Source organism: Eurosta solidaginis, chromosome 5 (genome assembly GCF_040869045.1).
Source record: "Eurosta solidaginis isolate ZX-2024a chromosome 5, ASM4086904v1, whole genome shotgun sequence".
Classification (NCBI taxonomy): Eukaryota; Metazoa; Arthropoda; class Insecta; order Diptera; family Tephritidae; genus Eurosta; species Eurosta solidaginis.
Genome location: NC_090323.1, coordinates 127230993 through 127252188, shown reverse-complemented (window position 1 = coordinate 127252188; position 21196 = coordinate 127230993). Strand labels below are relative to the sequence as shown.

General features: G+C 38.6%; 1 protein-coding gene across 9 annotated transcripts in view; it reads right to left on the bottom strand.

Moving 5' to 3' along the window:
* The window catches only part of LOC137251942 (folliculin-interacting protein 1), a 428398-nt gene that overhangs the window by 24708 nt on the left and 382494 nt on the right, over window positions 1–21196 (bottom strand). The gene's annotated exons all lie outside the window — the stretch shown is intronic.

Here is a 21196-nt window from a genome sequence, read left to right as displayed (position 1 = left end):
GTTAAATTTCGAGAATTTTCTTTGTATAAATTTATATTGTTTTCCATATGTGGCTAGACGCCATGTTTTTTCGATTTTTTGATTCCTGTTAGGCATGCAAGAATACCACCCTAACTCCGGTCAGGGAGGTATCGCATCTCCCAACTCCGCCAAAACGCCCGAGGGTGGCACCGAAGCCAACCTTGAGGCCTATTTGAGTTTTCCACTCAACGCAAAAAAGCCCGAAAATTGACGTTGAGCCGAGGATGACACCGTACAACCGCTCGCGAGAAAAGACAAGATCGGAATACCAGGGCTGTTTTTGTGCAGAGAAATTATGGAAACGGCGAACGGAACAAACAAACTTGTGCAACAACAATTTCGACGACGAAGTGATGTGCAATAATTGCAAAAAATGGTTTTGCAATGGGCGTGGAAGCACATCTGGATCCCAAATTGTTAATCATTCGGTGAGGGCTAAACATAGGGAAGTCACCCTACATTCTGAAGGTCCACTTGGAGGCACAGTACTAAAATGTTACTCGTGTGACGTACGTAATGTATTTGTATTAGGATTCATTCCAGCAAAGGCTGATTCTTTTGTAGTGTTGTTATGCCGGTAAGCTGAAAATTAAGTAAATATTAACAAGTAAGGAAGGCTAAGTTCGGGTGTAACCGAACATTACATACTCAGTTGAGAGCCATGGAGACAAAATAAGGAAAATCACCATGTAGGAAAATGAACCTAGGGTAACCCTGGAATGTAGTTGTATGACATGTGTATCAAATGGAAGGTATTAAAGAGTATTTTAAGAGAGAGTAGGCCATAGTTCTATGGATGGACGCCATTTAGGGATATCCCCATAAAGGTGGACCAGGGCTGACTCTAGAATTTGTTTGTACGATATGGGTATCAAATGAAAGGTGTTACTGAGCATTTTAAGAGGGAGCGGGCCTTAGGTCTATCGGTGGACGCCTTTTCGAGATATCGCCATTAAGGTGGGCCAGGGGTGACTCTAGAATGTGTTTGTACGATATGGGTATCAAATGAAAGGTGGTAACGAGTATTTTAAAAGGGAATGGGCTTTAGTTCTATAGGTGAACGCCTTTTCGAGAAATCGCCATAAAGGTGGACCAGGGGTGACTCTAGAATATGTTTGTACGATATGGGTATCAAATGAAAGGTGTTAATGAGTATTTTCAAAGGGAGTGGTCCTTAGTTCCGTAGGTGGACGCCGTTTCGAGATATCGCCATAAAGGTGGACCAGGGGTGACTCCAGAATGTGTTTGTACGATATGGGAATCAAATGAAAGGTGTTACTGAGCATTTTAAGAGGGAGTGGGCATTAGGTCTATAGGTGGACGCCTTTTCGAGATGTCGCCATTAGGGTCGGCCAGAGGTGACTCTAGAATGTTTGTACGATATGGGTATCAAACGAAAGGTGTTACTGAGCATTTTAAAAGGGAGTGGGCATTAGGTCTATAGGTGGACGCCTTTTCGAAATATCGCCATTAGGGTGGGCCAGTGGTGACTCTAGAATGTGTTTCTACGATATGGGTATCAAATGAAAGGTGGTAATGAGTATTTTAAAAATCCTTAGTTCTATAGGTGGAAGCCTTTTCGAGATATCGCCATAAAGGTGGACCAGGGGTGACTCTAGAATGTTTGTACGATATGGCTATCAAACGAAAGGTGTTACTGAGCATTTTAAGAGGGAGTGGGCATTAGGTCTATGGGTTGACGCCTTTTCGAGATATCGCCATTAGGGTGGGCCAGGGGTGACTCTAGAATGTTTGTACGATATGGGTATCAAACGAAAGGTGTTACTGAGCATTTTAAGAGGGAGTGGGCATTAGGTCTATAGGTGGACGCCTTTTCGAGATATCGCCATTAGGGTGGGCCAGGGGTGACTCTAGAATGTTTGTACGATATGGGTATCAAACGAAAGGTGTTACTAAGCATTTTAAGTGGGAGTAGACATTAGGTCTATAGGTGGACACCTTTTCGAGATATCGCCATTAGGGTGGGCCAGGGGTGACTCTAGAATGTTGTACGATATGGGTATCAAACGAAAGGTGTTACTGAGTATTTTAGGAGGGGGTGGGCATTAGGTCTATAGGTGGACGCCTTTTCGAGATATCGCCATTAGGGTGGGCCAGGGGTGACTCTAGAATGTTTGTACGATATGGGTATCAAACGAAAGGTGTTACTGAGCATTTTAAGAGGGAGTGGGCATTAGGTCTATAGGTGGACGCCTTTTTGAGATGTCGCCATTAGGGTGGGCCAGGGGTGACTCTAGAATGTTTGTACGATATGGGTAAATAACGAAAGGTGTTACTGAGCATTTTAAGAGGGAGTGGGCATTAGGTCTATAGGTGGACGCCTTTTCGAGATATCGCCATTAGGGTGGGCCAGGGGTGACTCTAGAATGTGTTTGTACGATATGGATATCAAAGTAAAGGTATTAATGAGGGTTTTAAAAGCGAGTGGCCCTTAGATGTATATGTGAAGGCGTTTTCGCGATATCGACCAAAATGTGGACCAAGTGATCCAGAAAATCATCTGTCGGGTACTGCTAATTTATTTATATATGCAATACCACTAACAGTATTCCTGCCAAGATTCCAAACGCTGTTGATTTCGCCTTGTAGAACTTTTTCATTTTCTTCTACTTAATATGATAGGTGTCACACCCATTTTACAAAGTTTTTTCCAAAGTTATATTTTGCGTCAATAAACCAATCCAATTACCATGTTTCATCCCTTTTTTCGTATTTGGTATAGAATTATGGCATTTTTTTCATTTTTCGTAATTTTCGATATCGATAAAGTGGGTGTGGTTATCGTCGGATTTCGGCCAATTTTTATACCAAGATAAAGTGAGTTCAGATAAGTACGTGGACTAAGTTTAGTAAAGATATATCGGTTTTTGCTCAAGTTATTGTGTTAAGGGACGAGAGGAAGGCCAGACGGTGGACTGTGTATAAAAACTGCGCGTGGCTTCCACCGATTTCGCCCATTTTCAGAGAAAACAGTTACCGTCATAGAATCTATGCCGCTACCAAATTTAAGAAGGATTGGTAAATTTTTGTTCGACTTATGGCATTAAAAGTATTCTAGACAAACTAAATGAAAATGGGCGGAGCCACACCCATTTTGAAATTTTCTTTTATTTTTGTATTTTGTTGCATCATATCATTACTGGAGTTGAATTTTGACTTAACTTACTTATATACAGTAAAGATATTAAATTTTTTGTTAAAATTTGAATTAAAAAAAAATTTTTTTAAAAAGTGGGCGTGTTCTTCATCCAATTTTGCTAAATTTTATTTAGCACACATATAGTAATAGTAGTAACGTTCCTGCCAAATTTCATCATGATATCTTCAACGACTGCCAAATTACAGCTTGCAAAACTTTTAAATTACCTTCTTGTAAAAGTGGGCGGTGCCACGCCCATTGTCCAAAATCTTACTAATTTTCTATTCTGCGTCATAATGTCAACCCATCTACCAAGTTTCATCGCTTTATCCCTTTGGGAATGAATTATCGCATTTTTCGGTTTTTCGAAATTTTCGATATCGAAAAAATGGGCGTGGTTATAGTCCGATATCGTTCATTCTAAATAGCGATCTGGGATGAGTGCCCAGGAATCTACATACCAAATTTCATCAAGATACCTCACAATTTATTCAAGTTATCGTGTTAAGGGACAGACGGACGGACGGATTTTTTTCGATACTGATTATTTTGATATATGGAAGTCTATATCTATCTCGATTCCTTTATACCTGTACAACCAACCGTTATCCAATCAAAGTTAATATACTCTGTGAGCTCTGCTGAACTGAGTATAAAAAGTGAATCTATTAAACGAATAAATTAAAATTTTAGTGAACCATGTGCAGCGCAAAACTCTTTGAAAGATATGAATTGGGATCAAGAACAATGGAAGCCACTTATAACTGGGGCCCTATTCAGTAACTATGAGTTTTGAAATGTACATTTCTGTTTCATACAAATTATATGAAGAACAAGTAAGGAAGGTTAAGTTCGGGTGTAACCGAACATTACATACTCAGTTGAGAGCTATGGTGACAACATAAGGGAAAATAACCATGTAGGAAAATGAGCCGAGGGAAACCCTAGAATGTGTTTGTATGACATGCGTATCAAATGAAAGGCATTAAAGAGTATTTTATGAGGGAGTGGGCCATAGTTCTATAGGTGGACGCCATTTAGGGATATAGCCATAAAGGTGGATCAGGGTTGACTCTAGAATGCGTTTGTACGATATGGGTATCAAATGAAAGGTATTAATGAGTATTTTAAAATGGCGTGGACCTAAGTTCTATAGATGGACGCCTTTTCGAGATATCGCCGTAAAGATGGACCAGGGGTGACTCTAGAATGCGTTTGTACGATATGGGTATCAAATGAAAGGTGTTAATGAGCATTTTAAAAGGGAGTAATCCTTAGTTCCATTGGTGGACGCCGTTTCGAGATATCGCCATAAAGGTGGGCCAGGGGTGACTCTAGAATTCGTTTGTGAAAGATGGGTATCAAACGAAAGGAGCTAATGAGTATTTTAAGAGGGAGTGGGCCTTAGTTCTATAGGTGGACGCATTTTCGAGGTATCGCAATAAAGGTGGACCAGGGGTGACTCTAGACTTTGTTTGTACGATATGGGTATCAAATGAAAGGTGTTAATCATTATTTTAAAAGGGCGTGGGGCTTAGTTCTATAGGTGGACCCCTTTTCGAGATATCGCCATAAAGGTGGACCAGGGGTGACTCTAGAATTCGTTTGTGCAATATGGGTATCAAACAAAAGGAGTTAATGAGTATTTTAAGAGGGAGTGGGCCTTAGTTCTATAGGTGGACGCATTTTCGAGGTATCGCAATAAAGGTGGACCAGGGGTGACTCTAGACTTTGTTTGTACGAAATGGGTATCAAATGAAAGGTGTTAATGAGTATTTTTAAAAGCGAGTGGGCCTTCGTTTTATAGGTGTTCGCCTTTTCGAGATATCGCCATAAAGGTGGACCAGGGGTGACTTTAGAATTTGTTTGTATGATATGGGTATCAAATGAAAGGTGTTAATGAATATTTTAAAAGGGCGTGGGGCTTAGTTCCATAGGTGGACGCCGTTTCGAGATATCGCCATAAAGGTGGGCCAGGGGTGACTCTAGAATTCGTTTGTGCAATATGGGTATCAAACGAAAGGAGTTAATGAGTATTTTAAGAGGGAGTGGGCCTTTCTGGACCAGGGGTGACTCTAGACTTTGTTTGTACGATATGGATATCAAATGAAAGGTGTTAATGAGTATTTTTAAAAGGGAGTGGGCCTTCGTTCTATAGGTGTTCGCCTTTTCGAAATATCGCCATAAAGGTGGACCAGGGGTGACTCTAGAATGAGTTTGTACGATATGGGTATCAAATTAAAGGTATTAATGAGAGTTTTAAAAGGGAGTGGTGGTAGTTGTATATGTGAAGGCGTTTTCCAGATATCGACCAAAATGTGGACCAGGGTGACCCAGAACATCATCTGTTGGATACCGCTAATTTATTTATATATGTAATACCTGCCAAGATTTTAAGGGTTTTTTATTTCGCCCTGCAGAACTTTTTCATTTTCTTCTACTTAATATGGTAGGTGTCACAACCATTTTATAAAGTTTTTTCTAAAGTTATATTTCGCGTCAATAAAACAATCTAATTATCTTACCATATTTCATCCCTTTTTTCGTATTTGGTATAGAATTATGGCATTTTTTTATTTTTCGTAATTTTCGATATCGAAAAAGTGGGCGTGGTCATAGTCGGATTTCGTTCATTTTTCATACCAAGATAAAGTGGGTTCAGATAAGTACGTGAACTGAGTTTAGTAAAGATATATCGATTTTTGCTCAAGTTATCGTGTTAACGGCCATGCGGAAGGACAGACGGACGACTGTGTATAAAAACTGGGCGTGACATCAACCGATTTCGCCCATTTTCACAGAAAACAGTTAACACCATAAAATCTATGACCCTACCAAATTTCAAAAGGATTGGTTAATTTTTGTTCGACTTATGGCGTTAAAAGTATCCTAGACAAATTAAATGAAAAAGGGCGGAGCCACGCCCATTTTTAAATTTTCTTTTATTTTTGTATTTTGTTGCACCATATCATTACTGGAGTTGAATCTTGACATAATTTACTTATATACTGTAAAGATATTAAATTTTTTGTTAAAATTTTACTTTAAAAAAAAATTTTTTTTTAAAGTGGGCGTGGTCCTTCTCCGATTTTGCTAATTTTAATTAAGCGTACATATAGTAATAAGAGTAACGTTCCTGCCAAATTTCATCATGATATCTTCAACGACTGCCAAATTACAGCTTGCAAAAGTTTTAAATTACCTTCTTTTAAAAGTGGGCGGTGCCACGCCCATTGTCCAAAATTTTACTAATTTTCTATTTTGCGTCATAAGTTCAACTCATCTACCAAGTTTCGTCGCTTTATCGGTCTTTTGTAATGAATTATCGCACTTTTTCGGTTTTTCGAAATTTTCGATATCGAAAAAGTGGGCGTGGTTATAGTCCGATATCGTTCATTTTAAATAGCGATCTGAGATGAGTGCTCAGGAACCTACATACCAAATTTCATCAAGATACCTCAAAATTTACTCAAGTTATCGTGTGAAAGGTGTTAATGAGCATTTTAAAAGGGAGTAATCCTTAGTTCCATTGGTGGACGCCTTTTCGAGATATCGCCATTAGGGTGGGCCAGGGGTGACTCTAGAATGTGTTTGTACGATATGGGTATCAAACGAAAGGTGTTACTGAGCATTTTAAGAGGGAGTGGGCATTAGGTCAATAGGTGGACGCCTTTTCGAGATATCGCCATTAGGGTGGGCCAGGGGTGACTCTAGAATGTTTGTACGATATGGGTATCAAACGAAAGGTGTTACTGAGCATTTTAAGTGGGAGTAGGCATTAGGTCTATAGGTGGACACCTTTTCGAGATATCGCCATTAGGGTGGGCCAGGGGTGACTCTAGAATGTTTGTACGATATGGGTATCAAACGAAAGGTGTTACTGAGTATTTTAGGAGGGAGTGGGCATTAGGTCTATAGGTGGACGCCTTTTCGAGATATCGCCATTAGGGTGGGCCAGGGGTGACTCTAGAATGTTTGTACGATATGGGTATCAAACGAAAGGTGTTACTGAGCATTTTAAGAGGGAGTGGGCATTAGGTCTATAGGTGGACGCCTTTTTGAGATGTCGCCATTAGGGTGGGCCAGGGGTGACTCTAGAATGTTTGTACGATATGGGTAAATAACGAAAGGTGTTACTGAGCATTTTAAGAGGGAGTGGGCATTAGGTCTATAGGTGGACGCCTTTTCGAGATATCGCCATTAGGGTGGGCCAGGGGTGACTCTAGAATGTGTTTGTATGATATGGATATCAAAGTAAAGGTATTAATGAGGGTTTTAAAAGCGAGTGGCCCTTAGATGTATATGTGAAGGCGTTTTCGCGATATCGACCAAAATGTGGACCAGGTGATCCAGAAAATCATCTGTCGGGTACTGCTAATTTATTTATATATGCAATACCACTAACAGTATTCCTGCCAAGATTCCAAACGCTGTTGATTTCGCCTTGTAGAACTTTTTCATTTTCAATATGATAGGTGTCACACCCATTTTACAAAGTTTTTTCCAAAGTTATATTTTGCGTCAATAAACCAATCCAATTACCATGTTTCATCCCTTTTTTCGTATTTGGTATAGAATTATGGCATTTTTTTCATTTTTCGTAATTTTCGATATCGATAAAGTGGGTGTGGTTATCGTCGGATTTCGGCCAATTTTTATACCAAGATAAAGTGAGTTCAGATAAGTACGTGGACTAAGTTTAGTAAAGATATATCGGTTTTTGCTCAAGTTATTGTGTTAAGGGCCGAGAGGAAGGCCAGACGGTGGACTGTGTATAAAAACTGGGCGTGGCTTCCACCGATTTCGCCCATTTTCAGAGAAAACAGTTACCGTCATAGAATCTATGCCGCTACCAAATTTAAGAAGGATTGGTAAATTTTTGTTCGACTTATGGCATTAAAAGTATTCTAGACAAACTAAATGAAAATGGGCGGAGCCACGCCCATTTTGAAATTTTCTTTTATTTTTGTATTTTGTTGCATCATATCATTACTGGAGTTGAATTTTGACTTAACTTACTTATATACAGTAAAGATATTAAATTTTTTGTTAAAATTTGAATTAAAAAAATTTTTTTTTAAAAAGTGGGCGTGTTCTTCATCCAATTTTGCTAAATTTTATTTAGCACATATATAGTAATAGTAGTAACGTTCATGCCAAATTTCATCATGATATCTTCAACGACTGCCAAATTACAGCTTGCAAAACTTTTAAATTACCTTCTTGTAAAAGTGGGCGGTGCCACGCCCATTGTCCAAAATCTTACTAATTTTCTATTCTGCGTCATAATGTCAACCCATCTACCAAGTTTCATCGCTTTATCCGCCTTTGGGAATGAATTATCGCATTTTTCGGTTTTTCGAAATTTTCGATATCGAAAAAATGGGCGTGGTTATAGTCCGATATCGTTCATTCTAAATAGCGATCTGAGATGAGTGCCCAGGAATCTACATACCAAATTTCGTCAAGATACCTCACAATTTATTCAAGTTATCGTGTTAACGGACAGACGGACGGACGGACGGACATGGCTCAATAAAATTTTTTTCGATACTGATTATTTTGATATATGGAAGTCTATATCTATCTCGATTCCTTTATACCTGTACAACCAACCGTTATCCAATCAACGTTAATATACTCTGTGAGCTCTGCTGAACTGAGTATAAAAAGTGAATCTATTAAACGAATAAATTAAAATTTTAGTGAACCATGTGCAGCGCAAAACTCTTTGAAAGATATGAATTGGGATCAAGAACAATGGAAGCCACTTATAACTGGGGCCCTATTCAGTAACTATGAGTTTTGAAATGTACATTTCTCTTTCATACAAATTATATGAAGAACAAGTAAGGAAGGTTAAGTTCGGGTGTAACCGAACATTACATACTCAGTTGAGAGCTATGGTGACAACATAAGGGAAAATAACCATGTAGGAAAATGAGCCGAGGGAAACCCTAGAATGTGTTTGTATGACATGCGTATCAAATGAAAGGCATTAAAGAGTATTTTATGAGGGAGTGGGCCATAGTTCTATAGGTGGACGCCATTTAGGGATATAGCCATAAAGGTGGATCAGGGTTGACTCTAGAATGCGTTTGTACGATATGGGTATCAAATGAAAGGTATTAATGAGTATTTTAAAATGGCGTGGACCTAAGTTCTATAGATGGACGCCTTTTCGAGATATCGCCGTAAAGATGGACCAGGGGTGACTCTAGAATGCGTTTGTACGATATGGGTATCAAATGAAAGGTGTTAATGAGCATTTTAAAAGGGAGTAATCCTTAGTTCCATTGGTGGACGCCGTTTCGAGATATCGCCATAAAGGTGGGCCAGGGGTGACTCTAGAATTCGTTTGTGAAAGATGGGTATCAAACGAAAGGAGCTAATGAGTATTTTAAGAGGGAGTGGGCCTTAGTTCTATAGGTGGACGCATTTTCGAGGTATCGCAATAAAGGTGGACCAGGGGTGACTCTAGACTTTGTTTGTACGATATGGGTATCAAATGAAAGGTGTTAATCATTATTTTAAAAGGGCGTGGGGCTTAGTTCTATAGGTGGACCCCTTTTCGAGATATCGCCATAAAGGTGGACCAGGGGTGACTCTAGAATTCGTTTGTGCAATATGGGTATCAAACAAAAGGAGTTAATGAGTATTTTAAGAGGGAGTGGGCCTTAGTTCTATAGGTGGACGCATTTTCGAGGTATCGCAATAAAGGTGGACCAGGGGTGACTCTAGACTTTGTTTGTACGAAATGGGTATCAAATGAAAGGTGTTAATGAGTATTTTTAAAAGGGAGTGGGCCTTCGTTTTATAGGTGTTCGCCTTTTCGAGATATCGCCATAAAGGTGGACCAGGGGTGACTTTAGAATTTGTTTGTATGATATGGGTATCAAATGAAAGGTGTTAATGAATATTTTAAAAGGGCGTGGGGCTTAGTTCCATAGGTGGACGCCGTTTCGAGATATCGCCATAAAGGTGGGCCAGGGGTGACTCTAGAATTCGTTTGTGCAATATGGGTATCAAACGAAAGGAGTTAATGAGTATTTTAAGAGGGAGTGGGCCTTTCTGGACCAGGGGTGACTCTAGACTTTGTTTGTACGATATGGATATCAAATGAAAGGTGTTAATGAGTATTTTTAAAAGGGAGTGGGCCTTCGTTCTATAGGTGTTCGCCTTTTCGAAATATCGCCATAAAGGTGGACCAGGGGTGACTCTAGAATGAGTTTGTACGATATGGGTATCAAATTAAAGGTATTAATGAGAGTTTTAAAAGGGAGTGGTGGTAGTTGTATATGTGAAGGCGTTTTCCAGATATCGACCAAAATGTGGACCAGGGTGACCCAGAACATCATCTGTTGGATACCGCTAATTTATTTATATATGTAATACCTGCCAAGATTTTAAGGGTTTTTTATTTCGCCCTGCAGAACTTTTTCATTTTCTTCTACTTAATATGGTAGGTGTCACAACCATTTTATAAAGTTTTTTCTAAAGTTATATTTCGCGTCAATAAAACAATCTAATTATCTTACCATATTTCATCCCTTTTTTCGTATTTGGTATAGAATTATGGCATTTTTTCATTTTTCGTAATTTTCGATATCGAAAAAGTGGGCGTGGTCATAGTCGGATTTCGTTCATTTTTCATACCAAGATAAAGTGGGTTCAGATAAGTACGTGAACTGAGTTTAGTAAAGATATATCGATTTTTGCTCAAGTTATCGTGTTAACGGCCATGCGGAAGGACAGACGGACGACTGTGTATAAAAACTGGGCGTGACATCAACCGATTTCGCCCATTTTCACAGAAAACAGTTAACACCATAAAATCTATGACCCTACCAAATTTCAAAAGGATTGGTTAATTTTTGTTCGACTTATGGCGTTAAAAGTATCCTAGACAAATTAAATGAAAAAGGGCGGAGCCACGCCCATTTTTAAATTTTCTTTTATTTTTGTATTTTGTTGCACCATATCATTACTGGAGTTGAATCTTGACATAATTTACTTATATACTGTAAAGATATTAAATTTTTTGTTAAAATTTTACTTTAAAAAAAAATTTTTTTTTAAAGTGGGCGTGGTCCTTCTCCGATTTTGCTAATTTTAATTAAGCGTACATATAGTAATAAGAGTAACGTTCCTGCCAAATTTCATCATGATATCTTCAACGACTGCCAAATTACAGCTTGCAAAAGTTTTAAATTACCTTCTTTTAAAAGTGGGCGGTGCCACGCCCATTGTCCAAAATTTTACTAATTTTCTATTTTGCGTCATAAGTTCAACTCATCTACCAAGTTTCGTCGCTTTATCGGTCTTTTGTAATGAATTATCGCACTTTTTCGGTTTTTCGAAATTTTCGATATCGAAAAAGTGGGCGTGGTTATAGTCCGATATCGTTCATTTTAAATAGCGATCTGAGATGAGTGCTCAGGAACCTACATACCAAATTTCATCAAGATACCTCAAAATTTACTCAAGTTATCGTGTGAAAGGTGTTAATGAGCATTTTAAAAGGGAGTAATCCTTAGTTCCATTGGTGGACGCCTTTTCGAGATATCGCCATTAGGGTGGGCCAGGGGTGACTCTAGAATGTGTTTGTACGATATGGGTATCAAACGAAAGGTGTTACTGAGCATTTTAAGAGGGAGTGGGCATTAGGTCAATAGGTGGACGCCTTTTCGAGATATCGCCATTAGGGTGGGCCAGGGGTGACTCTAGAATGTTTGTACGATATGGGTATCAAACGAAAGGTGTTACTGAGCATTTTAAGTGGGAGTAGGCATTAGGTCTATAGGTGGACACCTTTTCGAGATATCGCCATTAGGGTGGGCCAGGGGTGACTCTAGAATGTTTGTACGATATGGGTATCAAACGAAAGGTGTTACTGAGTATTTTAGGAGGGAGTGGGCATTAGGTCTATAGGTGGACGCCTTTTCGAGATATCGCCATTAGGGTGGGCCAGGGGTGACTCTAGAATGTTTGTACGATATGGGTATCAAACGAAAGGTGTTACTGAGCATTTTAAGAGGTAGTGGGCATTAGGTCTATAGGTGGACGCCTTTTTGAGATGTCGCCATTAGGGTGGGCCAGGGGTGACTCTAGAATGTTTGTACGATATGGGTAAATAACGAAAGGTGTTACTGAGCATTTTAAGAGGGAGTGGGCATTAGGTCTATAGGTGGACGCCTTTTCGAGATATCGCCATTAGGGTGGGCCAGGGGTGACTCTAGAATGTGTTTGTATGATATGGATATCAAAGTAAAGGTATTAATGAGGGTTTTAAAAGCGAGTGGCCCTTAGATGTATATGTGAAGGCGTTTTCGCGATATCGACCAAAATGTGGACCAGGTGATCCAGAAAATCATCTGTCGGGTACTGCTAATTTATTTATATATGCAATACCACTAACAGTATTCCTGCCAAGATTCCAAACGCTGTTGATTTCGCCTTGTAGAACTTTTTCATTTTCAATATGATAGGTGTCACACCCATTTTACAAAGTTTTTTCCAAAGTTATATTTTGCGTCAATAAACCAATCCAATTACCATGTTTCATCCCTTTTTTCGTATTTGGTATAGAATTATGGCATTTTTTTCATTTTTCGTAATTTTCGATATCGATAAAGTGGGTGTGGTTATCGTCGGATTTCGGCCAATTTTTATACCAAGATAAAGTGAGTTCAGATAAGTACGTGGACTAAGTTTAGTAAAGATATATCGGTTTTTGCTCAAGTTATTGTGTTAAGGGCCGAGAGGAAGGCCAGACGGTGGACTGTGTATAAAAACTGGGCGTGGCTTCCACCGATTTCGCCCATTTTCAGAGAAAACAGTTACCGTCATAGAATCTATGCCGCTACCAAATTTAAGAAGGATTGGTAAATTTTTGTTCGACTTATGGCATTAAAAGTATTCTAGACAAACTAAATGAAAATGGGCGGAGCCACGCCCATTTTGAAATTTTCTTTTATTTTTGTATTTTGTTGCATCATATCATTACTGGAGTTGAATTTTGACTTAACTTACTTATATACAGTAAAGATATTAAATTTTTTGTTAAAATTTGAATTAAAAAAATTTTTTTTTAAAAAGTGGGCGTGTTCTTCATCCAATTTTGCTAAATTTTATTTAGCACATATATAGTAATAGTAGTAACGTTCATGCCAAATTTCATCATGATATCTTCAACGACTGCCAAATTACAGCTTGCAAAACTTTTAAATTACCTTCTTGTAAAAGTGGGCGGTGCCACGCCCATTGTCCAAAATCTTACTAATTTTCTATTCTGCGTCATAATGTCAACCCATCTACCAAGTTTCATCGCTTTATCCGCCTTTGGGAATGAATTATCGCATTTTTCGGTTTTTCGAAATTTTCGATATCGAAAAAATGGGCGTGGTTATAGTCCGATATCGTTCATTCTAAATAGCGATCTGAGATGAGTGCCCAGGAATCTACATACCAAATTTCGTCAAGATACCTCACAATTTATTCAAGTTATCGTGTTAACGGACAGACGGACGGACGGACGGACATGGCTCAATAAAATTTTTTTCGATACTGATTATTTTGATATATGGAAGTCTATATCTATCTCGATTCCTTTATACCTGTACAACCAACCGTTATCCAATCAACGTTAATATACTCTGTGAGCTCTGCTGAACTGAGTATAAAAAGTGAATCTATTAAACGAATAAATTAAAATTTTAGTGAACCATGTGCAGCGCAAAACTCTTTGAAAGATATGAATTGGGATCAAGAACAATGGAAGCCACTTATAACTGGGGCCCTATTCAGTAACTATGAGTTTTGAAATGTACATTTCTCTTTCATACAAATTATATGAAGAACAAGTAAGGAAGGTTAAGTTCGGGTGTAACCGAACATTACATACTCAGTTGAGAGCTATGGTGACAACATAAGGGAAAATAACCATGTAGGAAAATGAGCCGAGGGAAACCCTAGAATGTGTTTGTATGACATGCGTATCAAATGAAAGGCATTAAAGAGTATTTTATGAGGGAGTGGGCCATAGTTCTATAGGTGGACGCCATTTAGGGATATAGCCATAAAGGTGGATCAGGGTTGACTCTAGAATGCGTTTGTACGATATGGGTATCAAATGAAAGGTATTAATGAGTATTTTAAAATGGCGTGGACCTAAGTTCTATAGATGGACGCCTTTTCGAGATATCGCCGTAAAGATGGACCAGGGGTGACTCTAGAATGCGTTTGTACGATATGGGTATCAAATGAAAGGTGTTAATGAGCATTTTAAAAGGGAGTAATCCTTAGTTCCATTGGTGGACGCCGTTTCGAGATATCGCCATAAAGGTGGGCCAGGGGTGACTCTAGAATTCGTTTGTGAAAGATGGGTATCAAACGAAAGGAGCTAATGAGTATTTTAAGAGGGAGTGGGCCTTAGTTCTATAGGTGGACGCATTTTCGAGGTATCGCAATAAAGGTGGACCAGGGGTGACTCTAGACTTTGTTTGTACGATATGGGTATCAAATGAAAGGTGTTAATCATTATTTTAAAAGGGCGTGGGGCTTAGTTCTATAGGTGGACCCCTTTTCGAGATATCGCCATAAAGGTGGACCAGGGGTGACTCTAGAATTCGTTTGTGCAATATGGGTATCAAACAAAAGGAGTTAATGAGTATTTTAAGAGGGAGTGGGCCTTAGTTCTATAGGTGGACGCATTTTCGAGGTATCGCAATAAAGGTGGACCAGGGGTGACTCTAGACTTTGTTTGTACGAAATGGGTATCAAATGAAAGGTGTTAATGAGTATTTTTAAAAGGGAGTGGGCCTTCGTTTTATAGGTGTTCGCCTTTTCGAGATATCGCCATAAAGGTGGACCAGGGGTGACTTTAGAATTTGTTTGTATGATATGGGTATCAAATGAAAGGTGTTAATGAATATTTTAAAAGGGCGTGGGGCTTAGTTCCATAGGTGGACGCCGTTTCGAGATATCGCCATAAAGGTGGGCCAGGGGTGACTCTAGAATTCGTTTGTGCAATATGGGTATCAAACGAAAGGAGTTAATGAGTATTTTAAGAGGGAGTGGGCCTTTCTGGACCAGGGGTGACTCTAGACTTTGTTTGTACGATATGGATATCAAATGAAAGGTGTTAATGAGTATTTTTAAAAGGGAGTGGGCCTTCGTTCTATAGGTGTTCGCCTTTTCGAAATATCGCCATAAAGGTGGACCAGGGGTGACTCTAGAATGAGTTTGTACGATATGGGTATCAAATTAAAGGTATTAATGAGAGTTTTAAAAGGGAGTGGTGGTAGTTGTATATGTGAAGGCGTTTTCCAGATATCGACCAAAATGTGGACCAGGGTGACCCAGAACATCATCTGTTGGATACCGCTAATTTATTTATATATGTAATACCTGCCAAGATTTTAAGGGTTTTTTATTTCGCCCTGCAGAACTTTTTCATTTTCTTCTACTTAATATGGTAGGTGTCACAACCATTTTATAAAGTTTTTTCTAAAGTTATATTTCGCGTCAATAAAACAATCTAATTATCTTACCATATTTCATCCCTTTTTTCGTATTTGGTATAGAATTATGGCATTTTTTCATTTTTCGTAATTTTCGATATCGAAAAAGTGGGCGTGGTCATAGTCGGATTTCGTTCATTTTTCATACCAAGATAAAGTGGGTTCAGATAAGTACGTGAACTGAGTTTAGTAAAGATATATCGATTTTTGCTCAAGTTATCGTGTTAACGGCCATGCGGAAGGACAGACGGACGACTGTGTATAAAAACTGGGCGTGACATCAACCGATTTCGCCCATTTTCACAGAAAACAGTTAACACCATAAAATCTATGACCCTACCAAATTTCAAAAGGATTGGTTAATTTTTGTTCGACTTATGGCGTTAAAAGTATCCTAGACAAATTAAATGAAAAAGGGCGGAGCCACGCCCATTTTTAAATTTTCTTTTATTTTTGTATTTTGTTGCACCATATCATTACTGGAGTTGAATCTTGACATAATTTACTTATATACTGTAAAGATATTAAATTTTTTGTTAAAATTTTACTTTAAAAAAAAATTTTTTTTTAAAGTGGGCGTGGTCCTTCTCCGATTTTGCTAATTTTAATTAAGCGTACATATAGTAATAAGAGTAACGTTCCTGCCAAATTTCATCATGATATCTTCAACGACTGCCAAATTACAGCTTGCAAAAGTTTTAAATTACCTTCTTTTAAAAGTGGGCGGTGCCACGCCCATTGTCCAAAATTTTACTAATTTTCTATTTTGCGTCATAAGTTCAACTCATCTACCAAGTTTCGTCGCTTTATCGGTCTTTTGTAATGAATTATCGCACTTTTTCGGTTTTTCGAAATTTTCGATATCGAAAAAGTGGGCGTGGTTATAGTCCGATATCGTTCATTTTAAATAGCGATCTGAGATGAGTGCTCAGGAACCTACATACCAAATTTCATCAAGATACCTCAAAATTTACTCAAGTTATCGTGTGAAAGGTGTTAATGAGCATTTTAAAAGGGAGTAATCCTTAGTTCCATTGGTGGACGCCTTTTCGAGATATCGCCATTAGGGTGGGCCAGGGGTGACTCTAGAATGTGTTTGTACGATATGGGTATCAAACGAAAGGTGTTACTGAGCATTTTAAGAGGGAGTGGGCATTAGGTCAATAGGTGGACGCCTTTTCGAGATATCGCCATTAGGGTGGGCCAGGGGTGACTCTAGAATGTTTGTACGATATGGGTATCAAACGAAAGGTGTTACTGAGCATTTTAAGTGGGAGTAGGCATTAGGTCTATAGGTGGACACCTTTTCGAGATATCGCCATTAGGGTGGGCCAGGGGTGACTCTAGAATGTTTGTACGATATGGGTATCAAACGAAAGGTGTTACTGAGTATTTTAGGAGGGAGTGGGCATTAGGTCTATAGGTGGACGCCTTTTCGAGATATCGCCATTAGGGTGGGCCAGGGGTGACTCTAGAATGTTTGTACGATATGGGTATCAAACGAAAGGTGTTACTGAGCATTTTAAGAGGTAGTGGGCATTAGGTCTATAGGTGGACGCCTTTTTGAGATGTCGCCATTAGGGTGGGCCAGGGGTGACTCTAGAATGTTTGTACGATATGGGTAAATAACGAAAGGTGTTACTGAGCATTTTAAGAGGGAGTGGGCATTAGGTCTATAGGTGGACGCCTTTTCGAGATATCGCCATTAGGGTGGGCCAGGGGTGACTCTAGAATGTGTTTGTATGATATGGATATCAAAGTAAAGGTATTAATGAGGGTTTTAAAAGCGAGTGGCCCTTAGATGTATATGTGAAGGCGTTTTCGCGATATCGACCAAAATGTGGACCAGGTGATCCAGAAAATCATCTGTCGGGTACTGCTAATTTATTTATATATGCAATACCACTAACAGTATTCCTGCCAAGATTCCAAACGCTGTTGATTTCGCCTTGTAGAACTTTTTCATTTTCAATATGATAGGTGTCACACCCATTTTACAAAGTTTTTTCCAAAGTTATATTTTGCGTCAATAAACCAATCCAATTACCATGTTTCATCCCTTTTTTCGTATTTGGTATAGAATTATGGCATTTTTTTCATTTTTCGTAATTTTCGATATCGATAAAGTGGGTGTGGTTATCGTCGGATTTCGGCCAATTTTTATACCAAGATAAAGTGAGTTCAGATAAGTACGTGGACTAAGTTTAGTAAAGATATATCGGTTTTTGCTCAAGTTATTGTGTTAAGGGCCGAGAGGAAGGCCAGACGGTGGACTGTGTATAAAAACTGGGCGTGGCTTCCACCGATTTCGCCCATTTTCAGAGAAAACAGTTACCGTCATAGAATCTATGCCGCTACCAAATTTAAGAAGGATTGGTAAATTTTTGTTCGACTTATGGCATTAAAAGTATTCTAGACAAACTAAATGAAAATGGGCGGAGCCACGCCCATTTTGAAATTTTCTTTTATTTTTGTATTTTGTTGCATCATATCATTACTGGAGTTGAATTTTGACTTAACTTACTTATATACAGTAAAGATATTAAATTTTTTGTTAAAATTTGAATTAAAAAAATTTTTTTTTAAAAAGTGGGCGTGTTCTTCATCCAATTTTGCTAAATTTTATTTAGCACATATATAGTAATAGTAGTAACGTTCATGCCAAATTTCATCATGATATCTTCAACGACTGCCAAATTACAGCTTGCAAAACTTTTAAATTACCTTCTTGTAAAAGTGGGCGGTGCCACGCCCATTGTCCAAAATCTTACTAATTTTCTATTCTGCGTCATAATGTCAACCCATCTACCAAGTTTCATCGCTTTATCCGACTTTGGGAATGAATTATCGCATTTTTCGGTTTTTCGAAATTTTCGATATCGAAAAAATGGGCGTGGTTATAGTCCGATATCGTTCATTCTAAATAGCGATCTGAGATGAGTGCCCAGGAATCTACATACCAAATTTCGTCAAGATACCTCACAATTTATTCAAGTTATCGTGTTAACGGACAGACGGACGGACGGACGGACATGGCTCAATAAAATTTTTTTCGATACTGATTATTTTGATATATGGAAGTCTATATCTATCTCGATTCCTTTATACCTGTACAACCAACCGTTATCCAATCAACGTTAATATACTCTGTGAGCTCTGCTGAACTGAGTATAAAAAGTGAATCTATTAAACGAATAAATTAAAATTTTAGTGAACCATGTGCAGCGCAAAACTCTTTGAAAGATATGAATTGGGATCAAGAACAATGGAAGCCACTTATAACTGGGGCCCTATTCAGTAACTATGAGTTTTGAAATGTACATTTCTCTTTCATACAAATTATATGAAGAACAAGTAAGGAAGGTTAAGTTCGGGTGTAACCGAACATTACATACTCAGTTGAGAGCTATGGTGACAACATAAGGGAAAATAACCATGTAGGAAAATGAGCCGAGGGAAACCCTAGAATGTGTTTGTATGACATGCGTATCAAATGAAAGGCATTAAAGAGTATTTTATGAGGGAGTGGGCCATAGTTCTATAGGTGGACGCCATTTAGGGATATAGCCATAAAGGTGGATCAGGGTTGACTCTAGAATGCGTTTGTACGATATGGGTATCAAATGAAAGGTATTAATGAGTATTTTAAAATGGCGTGGACCTAAGTTCTATAGATGGACGCCTTTTCGAGATATCGCCGTAAAGATGGACCAGGGGTGACTCTAGAATGCGTTTGTACGATATGGGTATCAAATGAAAGGTGTTAATGAGCATTTTAAAAGGGAGTAATCCTTAGTTCCATTGGTGGACGCCGTTTCGAGATATCGCCATAAAGGTGGGCCAGGGGTGACTCTAGAATTCGTTTGTGAAAGATGGGTATCAAACGAAAGGAGCTAATGAGTATTTTAAGAGGGATTGGGCCTTAGTTCTATAGGTGGACGCATTTTCGAGGTATCGCAATAAAGGTGGACCAGGGGTGACTCTAGACTTTGTTTGTACGATATGGGTATCAAATGAAAGGTGTTAATCATTATTTTAAAAGGGCGTGGGGCTTAGTTCTATAGGTGGACCCCTTTCCGAGATATCGCCATAAAGGTGGACCAGGGGTGACTCTAGAATTCGTTTGTGCAATATGGGTATCAAACAAAAGGAGTTAATGAGTATTTTAAGAGGGAGTGGGCCTTAGTTCTATAGGTGGACGCATTTTCGAGGTATCGCAATAAAGGTGGACCAGGGGTGACTCTAGACTTTGTTTGTACGATATGGGTATCAAATGAAAGGTGTTAATGAGTATTTTTAAAAGGGAGTGGGCCTTCGTTTTATAGGTGTTCGCCTTTTCGAGATATCGCCATAAAGGTGGACCAGGGGTGACTTTAGAATTTGTTTGTATGATATGGGTATCAAATGAAAGGTGTTAATGAATATTTTAAAAGGGCGTGGGGCTTAGTTCCATAGGTGGACGCCGTTTCGAGATATCGCCATAAAGGTGGGCCAGGGGTGACTCTAGAATTCGTTTGTGCAATATGGGTATCAAACGAAAGGAGTTAATGAGTATTTTAAGAGGGAGTGGGCCTTTCTGGACCAGGGGTGACTCTAGACTTTGTTTGTACGATATGGATATCAAATGAAAGGTGTTAATGAGTATTTTTAAAAGGGAGTGGGCCTTCGTTCTATAGGTGTTCGCCTTTTCGAAATATCGCCATAAAGGTGGACCAGGGGTGACTCTAGAATGAGTTTGTACGATATGGGTATCAAATTAAAGGTATTAATGAGAGTTTTAAAAGGGAGTGGTGGTAGTTGTATATGTGAAGGCGTTTTCCAGATATCGACCAAAATGTGGACCAGGGTGACCCAGAACATCATCTGTTGGATACCGCTAATTTATTTATATATGTAATACCTGCCAAGATTTTAAGGGTTTTTTATTTCGCCCTGCAGAACTTTTTCATTTTCTTCTACTTAATATGGTAGGTGTCACAACCATTTTATAAAGTTTTTTCTAAAGTTATATTTCGCGTCAATAAAACAATCCAATTACCTTACCATATTTCATCCCTTTTTTCGTATTTGGTATAGAATTATGGCATTTTTTCATTTTTCGTAATTTTCGATATCGAAAAAGTGGGCGTGGTCATAGTCGGATTTTGTTCATTTTTCATACCAAGATAAAGTGGGTTCAGATAAGTACGTGAACTGAGTTTAGTAAAGATATATCGATTTTTGCTCAAGTTATCGTGTTAACGGCCATGCGGAAGGACAGACGGACGACTGTGTATAAAAACTGGGCGTGACATCAACCGATTTCGCCCATTTTAACAGAAAACAGTTAACACCATAAAATCTATGCCCCTACCAAATTTCAAAAGGATTGGTTAATTTTTGTTCGACTTATGGCGTTAAAAGTATCCTAGACAAATTAAATGAAAAAGGGCGGAGCCACGCCCATTTTTAAATTTTCTTTTATTTTTGTATTTTGTTGCACCATATCATTACT